This window comes from Anomalospiza imberbis, chromosome 12, assembly GCF_031753505.1.
Source record: "Anomalospiza imberbis isolate Cuckoo-Finch-1a 21T00152 chromosome 12, ASM3175350v1, whole genome shotgun sequence".
Lineage (NCBI taxonomy): Eukaryota > Metazoa > Chordata > Aves > Passeriformes > Viduidae > Anomalospiza > Anomalospiza imberbis.
The window spans coordinates 10,723,943-10,744,239 of NC_089692.1; positions in this window are offsets into that span (position 1 = coordinate 10,723,943).

Consider the following 20,297-nt stretch of genomic DNA (forward strand, 5'->3'; position numbering starts at 1 on the left):
GTGTGTATCTTTGCTATGCTGAAACACAGTGGCAAAAAGCAGTGATATTCTCCTCTGCCTCTTAGCTAGTAGTTAATTGAGCTCTCTGTCTCAAATATCTTCTCAGTGATCAGGGGTTCTTAACTGCTCACATTTTTCATTCCTCCCATCACCTGAGAAGGCTTGTCAATTGTTAAACCAAGCAGCAGTGACTTCCTAGTAAATAAGATGAAACAAAGAAACTCTTTTTCTTGTTCTGTGAAGTCTGTTTAACTCTGTTGCAAAGTACTTTTTCTACCTTAGTTATGAGTAGAAAAACTCATGTCACTTTGTGCAGCATTTCAGTACCAAGCTTTTAAAAGTAATGCAATTGAAACTGGTAAAGACCTGGGAGGTCACCCAATAATGGCTATTCCCAAGCAGGAATTTTCCCTATAGTGTATATATATTCCCTAGAGCTTTTCTAAGTCTTGTTTTTTAAAGGTCTCCATTAATAGAACTAATTTCTCTTGGGAAATTATTGCATATGGAAAAGGTTTCACAAGAAATCTTTTGTATTACATGATAAATCAAAATTTGGAAAGTTGTGCTCTCATACACAAGCTCTCATGTGCTGCTGATCACATTCCATCTCTCTGAGCACTGTCACTGCTGTCTGATGCACCATGTCTTTTAGTAGTGGGTCTGACCAGAAATAATTTGATTTTGGCATCCCTTTCCCTGGGTCATGGTGCTGCAGGGAGCAGAGGAGAACAAACCGTCGATTTTGGGATTTGCTGTGATGAGTGACTTCTATCTGCTTCCAGCCACAGGCCAAGGGCCCAGGCTCTCTGCAGACACAACTGCAGGAGGGTCAGACACACACTTGGGTTCAGGGACCAGTGTCAGGCCACAAATAGTCATGGCAGGAGAAAGGGGCCTTCCCCTTTCACTTGCAATTGTGTTTGCTGTTGGTCATTTGTTTTTGCTGTAACAATTGTTGTCTTAAGGAGGGGCTTTCCTTCAATCCAGAATCAAGTCCTGGACTGAGTATAAGAGGATGGAGGTTTTGTAAATCATTGTATTTCAGTGTTCAGGAATAGCTCCCATATGAAAGAAAAAGCTCAGTAGGAGTGTAATGAAGAGAGGCAAGAGGCTAGAGAAAACCATAAACAGACCTGCAGACTAAGCATCTGGCAGGTGGTTTATACTGGCATTTCTTTGAAATGAATTTGAGCTATTAAACTCCTGTGTTAAATTCTGTCCATAGCTGGTATAAGTACAGAGAAGCATAAATGAAGCCAGTGGAGTTATGCTGACTTTAAATTAATGTTAAACATCTTAGGTAGTGCATCTATTTAAGTAACTTATTGCATGAATCCTTTGTGAAAAGAAATTCAGTGATTTCTCCTGGGGGAGGAAAAAAAGTTATTCCATTATGCTCTTGTACTGATCATTTGAGCCCTCTCTCTTTTCTCTCTCTCATTTATACTTTAAAAACTTGTATTGTGTGCTTCAAAGGTGTAGCCAGAACTCCAAGTTTGTACAGATGAAGGGCAGCCCCTCTGGGCTGGGCTGTGGCACACTGGACCACAGACACTGGCTCCAAGCAGTGTTCTGGGTATGCAATGAGAGGAAGTACCTTGTGCTGTGGGAGAGCAATGAGGGAGTTCAATAAGGAGAATGAAGTTCCCATTGTGGAAACTGCTGTGTGCTCTAGCTCTGGTCAAAAGTGCCATTAAATCTTTAGTGCTCAAGAGGTTCTTCAGTGATGTGTTAAATTCAGCGGTTTCTAAATTTGAAAGTTCTGCATTTGATATAAAACTTATTAGAACTGTAGGGTTTTTTTTCCTACATTGTAAAAATCCTACAAGCTGTTTTAGCAGGCGGGTTTTTTGTTTTTTTTTTTTTTTTTTTTTTTTTTTTTTTTTTTTTTGGTTGGTTGGTTTTGGTTTGGTTTGGGTTTTTTTGTCACATACACCTAGAAAGTCTTCCCTAGACATGGCTTCTCCCACTGTCTGGGGCAATTTTATCAGATGCTGTGCAGGGGCTTGTTCTTGTCTTCTGGTATTTGTATGGTCTGCATAAATATAGAGGATCATAGCCTGAAAAATCAAATAACAATTGAAGACAAAGGTTCTGAATCTGGAAACCTGTATATTTCATGTTTCCAAATTAGGTTTTGGAGGAACTGGTGTTCAGCGGCTCCTGTTGTTGTCTGGCATGTGAGTGCTCAGGGTCATTACTGGAGAGGAACTGTACTTGTGTCCCTATCCTTGTGTCAGTATCTCCTTTCCTGTATCAGATGTACATTCACCCCTAGAACCATGAGTGGGTTTCCATTCATGTCAGATCAGGTCCTCACCTGTCTGCTTCAATTCATTCTGCCAGAAGCTTTCTTAACAGTCCATCACCAGTAATATACAGTGACCAGGCATCCATCTCCTAAAATCCAGTTTGCTTTTAACAGGATCTGTTGAAAATGTTCAAACATTGAACACTTTATGCATGATGTTTTTTGATGACTGGTCACTTCTCTCTCTGTGGTGATGCAGACAGACCTTTGCTGAACTTTTAGGGTGTTGGAGGTCTCAGACCAGCACCTTCAATGTCATTCTCACTGAAGGGAAGTTTTCTTATGAAGCTGTTTGGGTTTCTTACACTCTTCAGAGAAGTGAGTTAGCTTTCTTCATTCATTACTATTCTGTTCATTTTTATGGATAGCTCTCATTTCAGCTTAACCCAAACAATAAATATCCAAATCCCCATGTCATTAGTCAATATTATTTAAGATATGTAAAGGCATTGAGCACTTCTGAAAAACAGACTCAGGGCATCATGAGCTGGTTGCTCCTAAATCAGTAGCCGGTTTGGAAAAATCAGTTGTGTATTTCCAGCTTCTTTTTAACCTTTCTCAGCGTTAAAATATTAGTCCCTGTCCAAGATAGGCTGTCAGAGGCAGACAAGTATCTTTGTATGGCCATCTCCTCAGAAAATAATCACCATATCTTTGAAAAACTCCTTGGCAAAGTGCACGTTAACAATAAGTGTTGGGAATTTTAGGTGTTGTCAAGAAGAGCATAGCATTGACTTCCACACCTGGAATTTAGAAGATGCCAAAGGGGGAAAAGAGAGCAAACCAATGGAGGAATTCAAATCAATTAGGTACAGAAGGAAGAGCAATCATGATGATTGTCATTTCGAAAGTGATTGTGGCAAGGCATAGCTTACTTTTTGTTTCAGGACGATGTGTCAAAGGCAGCTATGCATCAGCTTCATGGAAAGACCTATTTCATGTCTTAATCTGATGCATTCGTCCTTGTGCCTTTAATTAAAACCAGAAGTGAGCCCTATGATGCTGTGTGGAGAAGGGTATGGTGTGCTAAGTCTGTATCCTGGATCATCTCAAGTGAATAGGGTGATAGTGTTCCCGTACTTTGGATTTAGAATAATTTGCTTGCCTAAGGGTTTGCAACAATCACAAAACACTGAAGAGCTTCATCCCTCCAGATCTCACAGAAGAGCTTTAGCTGGCTGTTATTTTGCCCAGACTAGTGTAGCTTTCCTTATGGATTTAAAAAAGTCACCTCTAGGGCAAAGATTTTCCCTGTAGCTCCTCTTTCCTTGCACTAGACGTATTTACATCTCATACGTAAATATCATCAAACCTAAGTTATTAATTCCTTCTCAATTAATTTGAAATCCTCTAGATTCAAAGCTCATTCTTTTTTAATGTTTAGCTTTTTAAATTTTATTTTTTATCTTCTAGCACCATAAGAAGTGTGGACTTGGAGACTTTATTCAAAGAGAAATTAAAATCCCACTTTTAGCTGGGACCTGCATTCAGTGTATGAGCTGTTGTGTTGCATGCGCGTCTGAGAAGGTTTCTGTGAGCTGGTAACTGTAGCCAATGCTGCAGGCTGGATCATATGTCCAGGCTGGTATTTCAGCCTCCTCTTAGTGTCCAAAGAGTTTTAATAGGACTAAAGGCCAATTTCAAGTTAGACTATTTCAGTTTACTGGAATCTATGCTCAACACAAAACAAAATGCACTGTTGCATTGGGGGGTTGTGTCTTCAATTCAACAAGGGGACAACATACTTTCATAGGTTAAAAATGGACATTTTCTACATGCTTATGTACAAAATAGATAAAATATGTGAGCTAACCTTCAACGTCTTCAGCTTGTCTCCTATTTCTGTGGAGAGACTCTGCTCCTCCAAAGCGTAGAGGAAGAGCTGTCCATGTTAATGAAGCCTTGCAGGACACTGGCATGGTGTGGATTGATGTAGGTACATTTTCCTTCAAAGCGGGAGCCTATCTCTCAATGTGTTAAAACTGCCCCTCGCCCCATGTTCTCACTCAGATGAAGGAACCAGAGTTCAGCTGGCACCAGACTCTACTATTTTGGCTGATAAGGTTTAGTGTAAACAAATGCAGGTCTCTGAATTATCTGGCATGAGGATCAGTTAGGGGTGCTGGCTTCCTATAGCCTTAATCTAGTTGGCCTAAATGATTTATAAACTGGCAACATGATAAATGTTGTTTTAAGTGGACAAATCACATGAAGAGGTGTAACTTTCTGTCAGTGTGTAACATGACCGCCTCTCTTAGGGGAAGAATAACAATCACAAAGAGCAGTAAAGGTAACAGGATCACTAGTAGGCATATTCCTCCTCTACAGCATAAATCATTAGAGGAGCACTTCTTTCCTTCCTTTTTGCTTGCCCTTCTTTGTCCTTTCTTACTTCTTTTTTTTTTTTTTTGGGGTTTTTTTTTTTTGGTGCTATTTTCTAGCACCTCCATATCATTTCGGAAAGCTAAACCCTCCGTTTGATTTGTGCTGCACTTTCTTCATAAATCTATGAAGCTTGTCTCCATCAAGCTGTATTTTCCATTAAAATATGGTTCCCAGGTGATTTTCAATACTATGAAAAACATGTAGCCATAAGTCTTTTACTGATTGTTTATTATCTGTTTAGGTGCTCCTGAGGATTTTGACAGCTAGGACTTGTATCATATGTAATGTAATAAAAGTGGATGTCTTCAGCATAACAGGGATAGCTGGCCTTTCATTTCTGTTGCCAGGGTTGCATTTGTTTTTTATGTGTTTGGGCTTTTTAACCTGAAACTGAGTGTACTCCAAATCACGTCAGTTTAAACTTTGTATTTTTTTCGCTATATAGATGATCAAAATAAAATACAAACAAAACACAACAATAATTTTCCTTTTATAAACAGCACAGGAAACACTAATAACAGAGCTGGTATTTACACTGTTGCAGGAGTAGATTTACTTCCACTGGTTTCCAGTATGGACCCACCTGTAATTGCAGGAAATGCAGCAAGGCATTCTGTATGTCTGTCCTGGACATGAGTAAGAAGCATGCTGTGGGTTGCATTGTATGAAGCTGCTCACAAGTAGCTGCTAGAAGTTAATGCTTTGAGATGCTGGTGTGTGATGATGTTTGTGAAAACTGATAGGAATTAATTAAAATGTCTATCTGTGGGCAAAAGTGCAGATCTTTTACAGGCAAAGTTACCTCTGGCCTTAAAGGGAACTTTACATTAGGATTACAGGATCATCCAGTATTTAAGCACTGATTATCTGGTAGAACACAATAAGGCTGGCTGAGGAATAAAACCTTACCTAAACCCCAACAGCATGCTGTGAGTTCAGTTTGTCAAGTCTATCTATTATTACATATCTTATTATCACAAGAAAAGCCACAGTCATCCTGACAAGGATGCTTTTGCTTAGGAAAGTTTGTCATGGATGGCCCTCAGAGAGCGGAGGGAAAGAAGGAGCTCTCTTGGAGCTGGGCTAGGAGAACAGAAGTGGACTAGCACGTAGTTGCTGGCTCTGCGGTTAGTAGCAAGGCCAGTCTCCTGTGTTGACTCATCATTTCCTCATCAGTGGAACAGGGAAGTATTGATTATTATCATAAACCTGTGTAAGAGTCAGAAGGAAAATAACTAATAATTATTAGGACAATTTGTAATTTAAAGGTCAGCTTTATAGCAAGCAAGCAAAATCATTTACTATGGTCAGGAAAACTACTCAGCTTGGGTTCCAGTGCCTTTATAATATGGAATGTCCTCTCCCTGCCCTGCAAAGAGATGTTGTCTCAGTGGTATTTACACAGTGGTTACACAGATTTGATATAACCTTGGGTTTGCATTGTGTCTTCTCCAGTTGGACCTCAGAAATGGTTGTCCAATGATAAACTACCATTTCCTAAATGCTTGGTAAAGCACTTAATTGTGAAAATAACTAGTTTACCTCACATCAATTTGAAAAATTACTCATTAATTTTTGAGGTGCAGCCACCTTCCCTGGAGGACAGAACTACTGATCTCATCTGTACCTAAAACTTGGCTTTGCTTGCTAGCAGGCGTGTCTGATCTGCAAATGAAATTTGGCTTACTGTCTCAGTTTCCTTATAAACAGCCTTGGCTGCACCTTTGGCAGAACACATGATAATTAAACAGTTGTGGCTTATACTGTACAGGCTGAGCAGAGCTGGCAGGGAAGAGTTTAGATGACTGTGATGCAACACAGAAATACAGTTTCCTTCTGCTTTTCAGTGGCATTTACTAGCAAAGTAAAGTTGAAACTCTCTAAGAGCTATGTGAGCTTAAAATAGTTGTAGTTTTCTTTCTTATTATTTCCTTAATATATTGCTATTTAATCCTAAATTATCTAAGCAGCTGGTAGAGAAATAAGATAGATTGAGAACAGGGATTTGAAGGAACTGAGATCTGAATCAGAACCACTACCTGAGAAATATTTTCTTTACCTACAGAAGTTTTAAAGCATCCAGATCTTGTTTAAATATAGTGAATTGTTCAAACCCTCTGGAGGCAGTTAGCAGCAAACTTCTACCAATGCAAACTGCATTGATAGATGTGCTAGGCACATTTTTCAGTGTTTGAAATTATCTTTGCTCAAAACTGAAAATAACTTCAGAAAGTTATTCTGAAGTTCAGAAAGAAAACTGATTTTAGTAGGTTTTTAAAAATATATTTTGTTTTCAAAACAAGGTGTTGTTGGGTCTTTATTTCCACTGGACTCTTGCCATTACTAGCTAAGTAATTCCACATGCGGACCTCTTGTTTCTCAATTGTTATCTTCTGCTTTGCTTTTAGTCTGCAGAATTGCCATTCTCTGCCCTCAGTCTTGGCTGTAGGGATTTCAGCTTCTGAGATTGAGCCCTCCTTTGTCCACAGTGTCCAAAGAATGTTCCAATGCATAGCATGGAAATTGAACCAGGGTGTCCTGAGTCTTCCCACAGTGATGAATAGCGTGCACAAAGGTTTTTCTAGTAGCTCACTGGGGTCCAAATTTACACCCAATGTACTCTTCCATTCTAAGTATAATATTTTAGCACTGAATCACTCCTGAAATGAAAACCTCTTCAAGAGCAGAGGCTGATGCAGTTAAAGTCCTCTGGGTTATGATCATTTAGAGCCAAATGGCCCACTGGTTAATGTCATTTACCTTATGACCAGTTATTAGGTATTTCCTTGTTAAGCAGAAAATATCTTTTGCCCAGTGTTGTAAACCAACTTAATAGCACTTCATAGCAATTGGAAAAAGAAAACTGGGGAAGTAGGGTTCATTTACTGGCCATTTCAGCATTTGAGACGTTCCTTTTATTTTATTTTTAAATGAAAGCTGATAATCAGAATATTTGTGTGAATCTTACCTTAGTAAGGACATTAAAACTGGAATATGTCATATCCTTATTTCTGACACCCTAAAAGGATGCTGTTAATTAACATCTTAGTGCTGCTGTTTGGGGGTTACAAAACTGAACCCACCAGCTTGGGAGAAGGAAAAAATCTTTAATTCACCAGCTGTGCCACTTGCCCTGATGCCCTTTTCCAAGCCAAGCTCTATTTCCTTCTCCATGAGTGCACCAGACTTTCCCAAATGGTCTTGTAGTTCATGTAGTTCCTGATGGGCTGCACAGTTTTGATAACAACTTGCTTCATCCAACTTTGAACATCCACTATTCTTTTTTCAAATATGTGCTGTGCTGTTCCTCTTGGCTGTTCTGGGAAATTATCATTCTTGGCTTTCCCAACCCCGGGTCATTTATTCCCCTTTTTTACTTGACATGAAGGATAGTTGCTCTATACTTTGGGTGTTTGCATGCAGCATACAGTACATATTTACCAATTAGATGGCAGCCTTCTTTTTCCTAGCTGAGCTGTGGGCTTTTAGCCTGCTGTCATAGAACATGTTCTTCATGCCCCTGAACTTCCTACTTTCCTTTTTTCTACTCCTGTTTCAGTTTGAATTTGCCTTAATTCTGATGCCCTAGGTGGGGAGATCCATACCCAGTTCTCCAGGCCATGTGGTACAGAGACTTGGCCCATTTTTCCAGGGCTGACATGCTTTGACTCATATTCTAGGATTTTGTTTTGCTTTTTATGTCCACATCAGCAAGCTTGCTTGCCATCTTATGAAAGATAAATATGCCCAGGTCACTGTCAGCTGACATGTTTGCACTTCACTACAAAGTTATTACTATTATTTGTCCCTAAAAGCATTCCCTTTTTACACTGTTGGGTTTTTTACCACTATTTCCAAATCTCTAGTTCATCCCTTTGTTCTCCTGGAAGTTGTCTGGCCTTGCCTGTGTACTGAAGCCTCCCTTGGGCTGAAGAGAGTTCCTCTCTCACCTTTGCTGTCTGCATTTAGAAGAATCGATTCATTGCCTCCAGTGACTGTGGTCTGCAGTGAGACAGCAAATGTGTGGCTGGAGGATGTTCCAAGATCCCCGTAACTGGTCATGGGCATAAACACAGGTGCTTCCAGCTCCTTGTGGCCATTTCCCAGTAGCAGGTTGTAGCTAATATATTCTCACAGTGGCTGTAAAAGACTCCTGTGCCCAGGACTAATCTATCTGATGGAATAGGATGAGTTTCAACTGCTAAACCCTCCCTCCTGAGGCCAAATGCTTTAAAGTAAGATCTGATTCAGATCCTTATCCTAGGACTGTCAATAATGTTTTCAGAGCACGTCACCTCTTTTTCCTTTCAAATGTAGTTTATTAATTTACTGATCTTTCCAAGTCAGATAGCAGTTAATATACACTATTGTGTGAATTGGGTGGAGTTGATTTAATTACTAAATTGTACTGAGTTTAGTTTAAAATTTACATTAGTATTGCCAGTAACAGCATGTAAAAGCAGTAACTAGGAGTCCTTCTCTCCATACAAATACACTAAAATGAAGAATTTAGTTACCAACTTTCCAAAAAATTAAAGCTGCAATTCTTTTCTGTGTGTCTTCTGACTCTGAAGATTTAATGTTTCAGGCTTTTCTCCACTAACAGCAATTCCCTTTGTTGAAATGTTTTTATTTAGGGTCACTTAGCTACAGGGCTCAAAACATTTTAACAAAGGTGAAGCAACAAAATCCAAGATGATGCAGTGAAAACCATGAAATATTACTTCTCTCTTCACAAAAAAAAAAAAAAAAAAAAAAAAAAGTCTTTGCATAGGTAGATCCAGAAATATTTATCTCTTTAGTCATAGCAAGAAATAAAGTTACTTCCCCAGGTGGTGATGCCTCTGAGAAATGTGTGGAGTGCTGCTCAGTAAGAAGTTGACCCGCTTGGCTCCAAACCTTTGAAATGAGGGTTTAGTGCTGCAAAGGGGGCCACGCACATGGGCGCTACCAACGAATATGCAGCCGAGACTCCAGGGTTGGCTTTAATAAAGGAGATGTGGCCTGGCTTGTGGCAGGACTGTGGTTTCCATCGTCCAGAATCATAAGCTCTTGCATTCCTTATTGTATTTATGAAAATTATTCGATGCTGTGAATAATTCAGGAAATTTCAAGATTATTGGGCTGCCTTTTTAATCTTGTGTTTTGTTTTGCTTTTAAACACATTCATTTTCAAACTTGTGGTTTCCAAATGGCTACAACTGTCATTTCTCTCAGGCATAACTCAATTAAGGAAAATCTCATGACACTTCATAGTTTTTGGTTTATGTGTAGAAATTCCCTGTCAAGAATAATAACATTTTCTAGTTGTGAGCTCTTGGGTTTGCAATCTTGGAATGTGTTTTCTATGGGTCCTCATAATTTTTCATGCTAGGGTGAACATTCCTGGTTTGCACTTTGAATATTTGATAAAACAAATATACAAAAAATATGTGAAAAGTTAATAAAATTAAAGTTAATTCCCATAAAAATGGGCATTAATTTTACAAGGAATTTCCAAATATTTGTGCAGCACTGGCTCTTGCACATCTTTTGCCTGAAGAATTGGTCTTCCTTTAAACATTCACATTTAAGCAGCTGGATTCATTATTGAACCAACTATCAACAGCCAAGGGATATGGCCTTTATCAAATTTAATAGACCTTTGAGGACTGCAGAAAGAATACACTTGTCTTTAAAGATCAGCCCATCCAAATGAAAACTAAACAGAAACTCAGATCAAATTCTTGCTTATGGATGTGTTGTGAAAGCCAGCTGTTCAGTGTTTTGCAATAGAAATTAGTAATTTTAACAAAGCATTATACTTCTTTTGATGGCCTATAATGTTTATTCTCTGTCTTGTTTTTTATTTTTCTCATTTTTTTCATTCTCCTTTAACATGGAGATCAGAATCTGGCCTATGTGTTGTAATATGCTAAAAGAAGTATGCAAATATAAGCGTGTCTAAATATGTGAATACAAGTTAGGCTATTAATTCAAAGTGCTTTGCCATGTTTATTAATGTTCTGTGTTATGAGATTAAAGCTATAATTTAGAGTTACAGGAATTATAAACAACTCTTTAGCAAGTCATATACTAACCATAATAACTTTTAAAGGGTGGAGTGTAATTTATTCAACATTGTAAGGAAAAATAAGGTAAATGAGTTAGCTTAGGGGTGGGGCAGCAGCAAACTGCTTGTGGAGACTCTTACTCCCTGAGGTGATAGAGGTTAAATGCATTACAGAGCTTATAGGCTGGCTCCCTAGAGAGAAAAGGGGCCAGACGTTTCTAGCTGACATGTCAAGGACACCACACATTTGCCCTTCTGACTAATGGCACGATACTGAGCTGATAGCAAGGCTGCAGCAGCAATTTTCAGAGAGAAAAATGGAACACAATAGGTGGCTCCTAATTAGAGAGGAGGGCAAGATGCTGGCACAATCTTAGAGTTTAAGAAGTCCACTAACTGAAGGCATGGTGAGCCTGAGACAACTAATACAAACTTGGAATATTATTAAAGTATTATTGGCCAAGAAGGCACTTTAGGTGAAGTGTCCACAAAGAAACCTTCTCCAGTATAACCTTTGTAAGGAAAGTCTGGGCATTAAACTTAGGCCAGGTCCTTCACACTGAAAACAGTCTTCTGCTTCAACTGGTTGTTTAAATGGGTTGTCTCTCAAGTTTCCACTCTAATTCACTAATTTTACTTGAGAGCAGCAGGACAGATACATAGAAACAGGAGGGAGGGATACACTCCAGTGATGGAGGGGGGATGTGTCAGTGGATATGCACATGAAAGAAGATGCCTGGGGAGTGGCAGGATTACTGTGTGAAGGAGAGAAAGTTGTAAGGAGATTAGAGTATAGAAGTGAGTAAAGGGAAGACTTGGAGTAGGCAGGTGGAAGTGCAAGGAGGGAAGGAAAATGAGGAAGGAGGGTTCCTAGTTGTTCTCAGTGTCACAACGCAAACCGAAAGCTATTTCACATTAAATTTGGGAACTCCTGACTCTTTAAAAAGCACCCAAACCACCAAAACCCACCACTTATATTTCAGAGATCTTTTAGCTAGCAGATGATGTATAGTAACATATTAATGAGGCTTGGACCTGGAGAAACGCAGCAAGCCAAAGTTGTGATTTCTACTTGCAAAGCTATTTACTGCAGCTTTAATCTCTAAATCTTTATTAAATCTCTAAATGTTTTAAATCTCATCAGAAAGTTATTTATTTCTTTTAATGTCCTTTTAACATCACTCTTCATGAAAGACCCAGGTACAGAGGACACTGCATAGGTAAGCAGATAGTCTTGAATGTGGAACCACGTATTAGGAGAGCAATATTGCTGCTGGATGAAAAATCTCTTGAGAAATCTTAGACATTGTCCTGAAGAGCTTGATGACAAAATGAGGGCAACATGAGAAAAAGAAGGACTTAAAGAAGACCATCACCATTCCAGTATTTTCTGCTGCCCTGATTCAGACCTTTTGATAGAGTAAATGAGAAACCGAAGGTGTGGGTTTTACATGTTGGTTGGAATGGGCTTTGAGCTTAGCTGCTTAGTAGCAGAGATGTACAAATGTTGCAATAGATCACACTGAAAGATAGGTGGAAGGAAATGTTCCATTGATTAGGGTACATGGCATATAGAGAGCAACAGAAAGCACATATCTTCGTTCCTCTGCCAGGCTCTTGCCTTTCCAGCAACCTCTCTTGCCCAACAAGCCTCAAGAATGCACACTCCCTTAATCCTCTGCTGGAAGGTTTGGGGCTTGGTGGAAGAAAGGACCTTCAGCAGCAGGAGGGAGGGTTATTTGGAGAATGAAATTCAGTAAACTCCAACCTCCAAATGAACCTGCTGGGACTGATTTGCTGCCAGCCCCTGGGAACAAAACTGCAGCACTCAATTCCTGAATCCCATCAGCTCCCACAGCCTGGAGGGTTCACACTGCTCTATCTGGCACCTCTTCCCATGTCAGAACAAGGCACTGTGTGTGTGATTTCAACATGTTTCTGGTTTTGTTCTAACTGCCAAGAAACACTAGTTGCATTATTATGAAATGATTGAGGAGTATTTGCTCATACAAATTATTTGTTTTAAGAGTTTAGTAATTAAATGTCAACACAGAGTGTTGGTGTCTGAAAAGCTCTTGTGTGAAAGCCCTGCTCTAACTTGAAACTGCAATACACTGTTTCTCTTCTCTCAAAACAGATTTGTTTGAAACACCCTGTTTGGTAGAATGCATCTTGCTGTAACACGCATGGTCTTTGGCCTTCAAAGACACCCTTGTGCAAAGGGCGTGTTGCATTAATTTGTTCAGCCAATTTAGGGTGTGTGGCATTAATTTGTTTGGCCAATTTGTTTAGAATCTGGCAGGGCATAGGCACCCAGTGCAATGTCTGTGCATAATGCCTGTGTCATCTCTACACCAGATCTCAAGAGCAGGAGATTTACTGCGTGATGCCGGCCACACCTTGAGCTGCTGCCCAGGGGAGCAAAGGCAGGAACCGAAGCAACACGGTGCTTGCTGGGGGCGAGTATGAAAATGCATTTCATACTTTGAACAACTGGTTTCCACACACAGTGCCTGAGCTGCAGGAGTAAGTGCTGGTATGGTTTCACTGCCAGCACTGACTGTGCTCACCTGGGGCACAGGGGATAATATTCACACCCACAGTAAGCCCCTCTTCACCTCCGTGAGCAGCCATGCACAATTCAGTATGAAATAACTACGTTTTGGTGCAGCAGTGTGTAGCTCACTGTAGAATGCTAATGCTAAAGCCCATTGAGCTTTTAACTTGCATGGAAATAATGCATTTTAATCCTTTATAATTTTGTAAGATGCTTCTCTCTCATTCCTATTTTTACTCATGCTTAAGATGAACGGTAATGTGCTTTCCAAAATATTTCTCTGTAAGGATCGGCTAGTTATACATAAAAATTGAAAAAGTGGACAAGGTCAAATTTAAAGGTAAACAGCTGTTGTTCAAAATCTGAACATTAATTGACTTCAACAGCACTAGGCTTTACATTGAATTGTTGATGAAAATCCTTGTCTTTTTTTTTTTGTTTTTGGTCTTAACAAGCAGCAAGGTCTGGGATTAGAGCTGATGGAAAAGACTGTAACATTTTCTATTTTCCATTAAAATTTATTTTTCATGTCTATAACACCAGTTAGTTTTCTTCAGAATTTAGGCTAAATGTTCTGAGATTCGTATTACGGTTCTGGGAACATATCTATATTCTGGGAAAGACAGGCATTGAGGTTGGTGACATCATGGAAGAGCTTTTGCTTCACTTAAGTCAAATTTTTTTACCCTAGGTGCCTACACTGTTGAATTCAACAGAGAAGATAAATGAAAGAAAGGGTACCAGGCCTAGATGGGTATACATCTAGACTTTCTTATACACATTTATATTGTGAACTGCTGTCAAAGGATAGAGTAGGCTGTGTATTTTGTGCCATTTATAAAGGTGTCCTTATACAGTGGTTTAAAAACACATGTACAAAGTCACCAGGCTTATTCACTGGGCACCCGGGAGTGAGGTGTCACTGAGATGCTAAAGACTGGAACTTGCGCTTTCCGCATCACGTATGAAATGCCAAAAAATTCAGGTGTGCAGAAATGCTCCCGTTTCCCAGAATAAGACTGTACATTTCAGAGTGTGTTAAGGATACTAATGGATGACCTACAGTGAGCTAAACACTGCACAATCTAAAGCCAAGGGCTTTATGTCAGGCTTAGAGATTTTTGAATGGTAACACACTTTTCAAAGAGCCTAAAAGTAATTAGCCTTTCACTCCAAGTTGACACACTTATACTTTTAATATGAGGAATAAGGAAAAAGACTAAGGCTTCTAACCTCAAATCCATAGCAGCTTAGGCACTTTCACCTCGCTGGTTTTGTTATGACAGCTCTTTGTTTGGCTGATAGTGAGTGGTGTTTTGAATAGAAGTGCTTTTGCTGTTGCTTTGCCACTTTCCGGTAATAAGGGAGGACTTGGAGGTTATGCAGCAAGGTGCTAATTGACATTAACACTCAAGACAGGAAATGCTGACACAATTTAAAATTAACATCCTGTCAATATACTGCTGACCTGTGTTAAACATGTACTTTGTCAAACTTTCAGAATTAGATTTTAATACAGAAACAGTGTAATGGTGGGAGTATTGCTGGTCTTGAGAAAAGTGAATGTAATACACTGAGAAGTCACCCAACTGTTTCCCATTTTAGCTTACCTTTTCTCAAACAAGCAAAGTTAAATTTTGCCCCAAAGGGTCAAATATATGTATAAAGCCATCTAAGCTAAAAATTATGCCGTATTTGTTCTTTTTCAATTACTAAAAGAAACTGTTCTTCTGTTCTAAGTTTATTTTAGATGTTCCATTATCAATGACAATGATTCCTGGATATGGATTTTACAAAATACTGTGATAGATATATGGCATAAGGTACCAAACCAAGCTAATTGAGTAACTTACCTATAAATTAAAATGAAAAAAAAGGCTGACAAAAAATATACAGCAACAGATCACAAAAGTGACTTACTTGCCAGTGTGTTATTCATTCCTTCACTGCAGAGCTATGAGGATATTTCCACTTATTAGTGACTTCTGGCATAATGGGAGAAAAAAAATTGTATCATAGCACTTCTCAAGTAGTTACCAGGTGATGTGATGGTATTTATCAATAGCTATGAAAAGGTACACAAAACCCCTTAAAGCACAGTGTGGCTCTGGGTTGATGCTGTACTTTGCCGTTCGTTTAAAGATGACAGTAGCTAATTTTGTGAAAAACTGTCCCATTGACTGCTTGCATGCAAAGCTCTGGTGGTACATGCAGAGTGGCACACTCACAAACTGTCATGAAGCTTTGAAGAAACAAAGAGTGCTGTTCACTGTTGAGCAAGTTGGAGCCTCCTCTTTGGAAAGGTGGAAGGCACGAGACAGAATGATGCCCATAAGAGAAACAGAGCATGCTGGGTGTGGTCTGCTCTGTGGAGGAGGTTGTGTGCTGAACATTAATCAGAGGTTGTCCCAGGCGGTAGGAACAGCGTGAAGAGAGGCGCAGAGCCAGGAAAAGGTGATGAAGAAAAAGGAAGCAATTGGAGGAGAAGATTGGGCTGTGTGGAAGGAGGTGGAGCACGGCAGTTTGAAATGGGAGGTGCTGGTAGGAGCAGACCTGCGCAGGCTTGGGGAGTGTGGAAATGTTTCAGGAAGGTGGTGCAAGCTGCATATCACTCCTGGCAAACTTTCTCTAAGAAAACAGTAAGTGGGTGGCCTGTTGCTGTATGCTGCTTCCCACTGACAGTTCCTGGGAGCGGGCCAATATTGTGTGTTGCAGTTAAGGTTACAGTGAGACTGGAAAAATATTGGCTGTAGCCCTGGTTCTGCAAATTATTTGCACAGGGCACCTATTTTCACTTATAACAAAATGCTCTGAAAGGTGACCATCTCAGTTTTAATGTGTGAAAAGGGGGAAGGTGCTCCCGCAGGGAGACACTGGTCTAGAGGAAAGTGCTTCTTTAGAGCAGCTGCAACATTAGGTGGAAAATCTCTAAAGCAGCATCTACTGGGTGATCTTATCCTGTGTTTCAAGGTACTAGTTGAGCATGTAGAAAAGCTGCTCTGATCTGGGGAGGAAGAAAATGAAAATTGTAAATGGAACATACATTGGAGACTTGGACCTTTTCTCTGAAATTGTTTGGCAAAGAACTCTCAGAGTTAAATAGTCACCATTAAATGGTCTGTTTTACTCTGTTTTAGTTCTTTCCCCCCAAAAAAATTCTTATTTGCCATTTTTCTGTTGTACAAAAGCCAGAGCTATTTTTCAGTAAGGAGCTCAACTATCATGGCCACACTGTGCTCTTGGGGAGAAAAAAAATTGCCTTCCACTACAAAATGTTTACATTGGCTGCTGAGGTTTCTCCTGATTTCCTCTGTTGGGAATGAATAATTAGGAAGTGAACTGGGAGGTGAAAAAGGCCTCTATGTGTTTAAGTCTAATGTCACAGCTTTCCAAGGACAAAGCTTTTAATACATAGAAAGGTTTCTCTGTCAAGCAGATGAATTCAACAGCTAAGCAAGACAGCAAGAAGAGGAGTCAAACAAAGCAGAGAATCCCCAGTGGGCAGCTTTGAGTATGCACTTATGACAGGTACTGCATGAAATGGATGCAGAGCACACATATGTGGGACACACAGGCAACACACATAAGGTGTTAATAGTCTTGGCTGATGCCAAGGAAGAAAAAGAGCAGACAGGGTCAGCTACTGTTTCCTGAGCTAAATGTTCTTTTTCTTATGGTGGTCAGAGCCAGGGGTAGTTTTACAATGTGCAAAACATGCACTTGTAATTAAAGTGAAACTCACACTGACAGAGAAAGGGGATGGTGAATGTTGACCTCACATGCTGCATCTGTAGAGCATTTGGGGACATATTCTTTCAGCAGAAGTGATGTTGGCTTCTGAAATTCTTTTTTAATAAAAGGTGAACAGGAATAAAGTTCTGTGTTAATTTGTATGCATGGCATGAAGCCATTTCTCAGGAGAAGGCAGTGCTGATGGTACTTTGGAATAGAGAACTACTCCTTTATATCTTTTTAATTTTCCATTCTTCTATTTAAAAACTGGATTTTCACCATTGCTTGTAAGCAGTGAAAGTTAAAATAGTAAATAGGAGAAAGGATAAGTAAAACCTATTTTTCCTTCTATTTGTTTTCTGCTGTTAAGCTGTTCAAAACTATGTTCTCATAGCTATTTAGGCAGGGAAGTCCCCACTGTACTTTAGTAACACATCTACCCAAGCCTGGCTTGTAAATTTCTGTGGAAATCTACCCTTTTAGAAGAGACTTGGAATAGGAACTGCTGAAAACTTTGTCCATTTTCAGATGCATCTTTGCCAATATCGGTGGGCCTACAGAGAGAAAGGTGGAATTTCTGTCAGAACCAGTGTGCTACTGACCCTGAGGTCGTGGATGGAAAGACAGTCCATTTGAAAACAGAGGCTCGGATCCTCAGCTGTTGAGTCATGGGTTGAGCTGCTCTTTTCTGCTTGCCTGGGGGAAGATCTCTCCCCTGGTGTCTTGAATTGAAGATTGCTGGGGAAGACAAGAAAATCTGCCTCCTGCTCTAGCCCTCCTAGACTTTTTAATCTCATGCACTAACCAAAGAATCAAGTATATCATCTTCCTTCCAGAGAGATAAGAGCCTCTAAGAAGCAGAGCACTCTGCCTTCCAACAAACTCATGCATAAAAGGTTAATTTAGAGGGTGAAATATCTGTGTATATTGAACAAATGGGGAGCTGAAGGGATTCTTTTTATTCCTCCCATTCTCCTAGCCTTGGCCAGTGAGTGCAGATTGAATGTATGACTTTACATTATGGAGCACCTCTCCATCACCCAAGCCTTTGTCAATTCACCAAATGTGACAATTATAGCATTTCAGAGATGAGACTTTCTAATCCTATTACTCATTCATCAACCTGCAGATGATAGCAGAAGCCAGATCGAACAGTGCCAAAAGAGCAGTGAGGAGCCTTCTCCAGTGCTGTGAAACTAGGCTTAGCTCAGGCACAATAGGTGTGTAATTTAAGGTTTTGTTGAGCTGAAATCCAATCACATACTTGACTGGTAGATCACAGAAAGACACAGACAAAAAGAATGAGATAATTCTACCTCACACAAACACTTGAATCCGGCTTTGACTTAGTAACAAGTGTGTGATCAACCTTATACTGTTTCTTTTTTCTTTTTTTTTTTTTTTTAATTTTTATTTGAACCTAGAAATGGGATGGCACTGAAATACTTTGCCTACTTGGGTGTCAGCCAATAATATGAAGAAAAAAAAATACCAGAAGGAAATGGAGGTACTTGTTTAGATAAATAAATCTAAAAATTACAGATGTTCATTCTATGAAAGAAAATCAGAAAATTTAGCTTCCAGGCTTTGCTCAGTGCTATCTTCTCAGTATCTGGTACCTGCTGCTTTTCAGAGATGGGGAGGATATAGCAGAAATATGAGGACTACAGAGTTAAAAAAGAAATCAGCCTTGACTATAGGAAGAAAAACTGTATTGTGAGCATTGTTGCTCTCTCTTGCTACTAAAATGCTCCTTTTGCATTGTGCTGTTTCAGCCATGGGAGCTCCTGTGTGTGGGTGGGTGCTGGATGCTGCAGCCCTGTGCCACTGCTGGTCACGTAACCACACACAGGGGACTGGGAGCGTGGAGGAGAGGAACCACTGTCTTTCATGGAAACACAAAAGTGAGTTCCTTCTCTTCTGTGGTTAAAGGTGTAGCTTCTCATCAGACTGTGTGTTACTCAAATTGGGTTTTGTAAAGGATAGTCTTCAATACAGGCTACTCTAGGAGTGGCCTTTAATATTAACAAAAGTGTAAGGCATGTCAGTTAAAAGCTTTGGGAAGAAAGCTCCTTGGAATAGGAACTTCCATGTTTACATCCATCATCAGTGCTTCCATACAGTGTAGCAGTCCAGCTTCTCTGGCCAAGTCTTCTGTCAAGACCAAACTTAAAAAATCACATTTCCATAGGGGTTTTTTTTTGGGCATCTCAAGCTCTTTGAATTGACAAATTCAGTGGGATTAACCGTACATGGAATTTGGTGCTAGCTTGCAGGTGTCATGACACTCAGATATGTATAAACCCCAAACTAGAGGAGACAGTAAAAACCTGAGAACAAACCCACTGCTAGAAAAAAGGCAAAGTGTTTTAACAACTCAGACCTGGCAGAGGAACAAGTCCTTTAGTGTAGTGGTGGAGAAAATATGGGGTTTTAAAGTCTGCAAATCAAGAAATGCTTTCAAGCCACATTACTTGAGTGGATATGTAAGACTCCAAATGCTTTAGAACAAATTACATGGCATGGGGATCTCTGAGGTGCAACCAGCTCATGAACATGGACAGCTGACAGAGCTCCTCTGCAGCCACAGGTACCACCTGCACTGAGCCTGTGCCAAGGCAAAACAGCCAATCCCTGGTGTCAGTGGTGCAGTGGGTAGGGCAAAAACCCCGGAAGCCCAGAGACACAAAAAGGAAGGGGAATCTTGGGCATCAAAGGGTTAAATTAAAATTCAAAACTTGGCAGTAGTCACAAAATATCAAAATTAAAACAATGTTTTGCTATTGAAAAAGTAAATAAATTACCAAATTGCAGGATATCAGACTCAGAAGGATGCAGAAACAACATCAATTGAAAGATTTTTTTCTTTATTAATAAGTGAAGTAGTGGAGAAAAATCCTACAGCGATGAAGCTCATATTTAAACATGACAGAGGGAGATATTTTCAATGGCTCTTAGGAATACAAGGAGATTGAGATATGTTCCAAAGACAGAGAAAAAAGAGATATTCACAACACAGTATAATCTGAGAAACTCAAATGGGGTTTAATATGGTTCCCAAACTGCAGAGATCTCGTAAACATAGTGATTTCCTTTAGCAGTATAAACTCTGACATTTGACCAGACAATTGCCTTGGGGACATTAGCTAAAATAGCCTCAGCTTTAAAATTGAAATATGAACTTCTAAAGGCTTTGGTAGTTGCTTTCCAGTGACACCGAGACAGCTAACATGACTAGTGGCTGCTGCTGGATATAT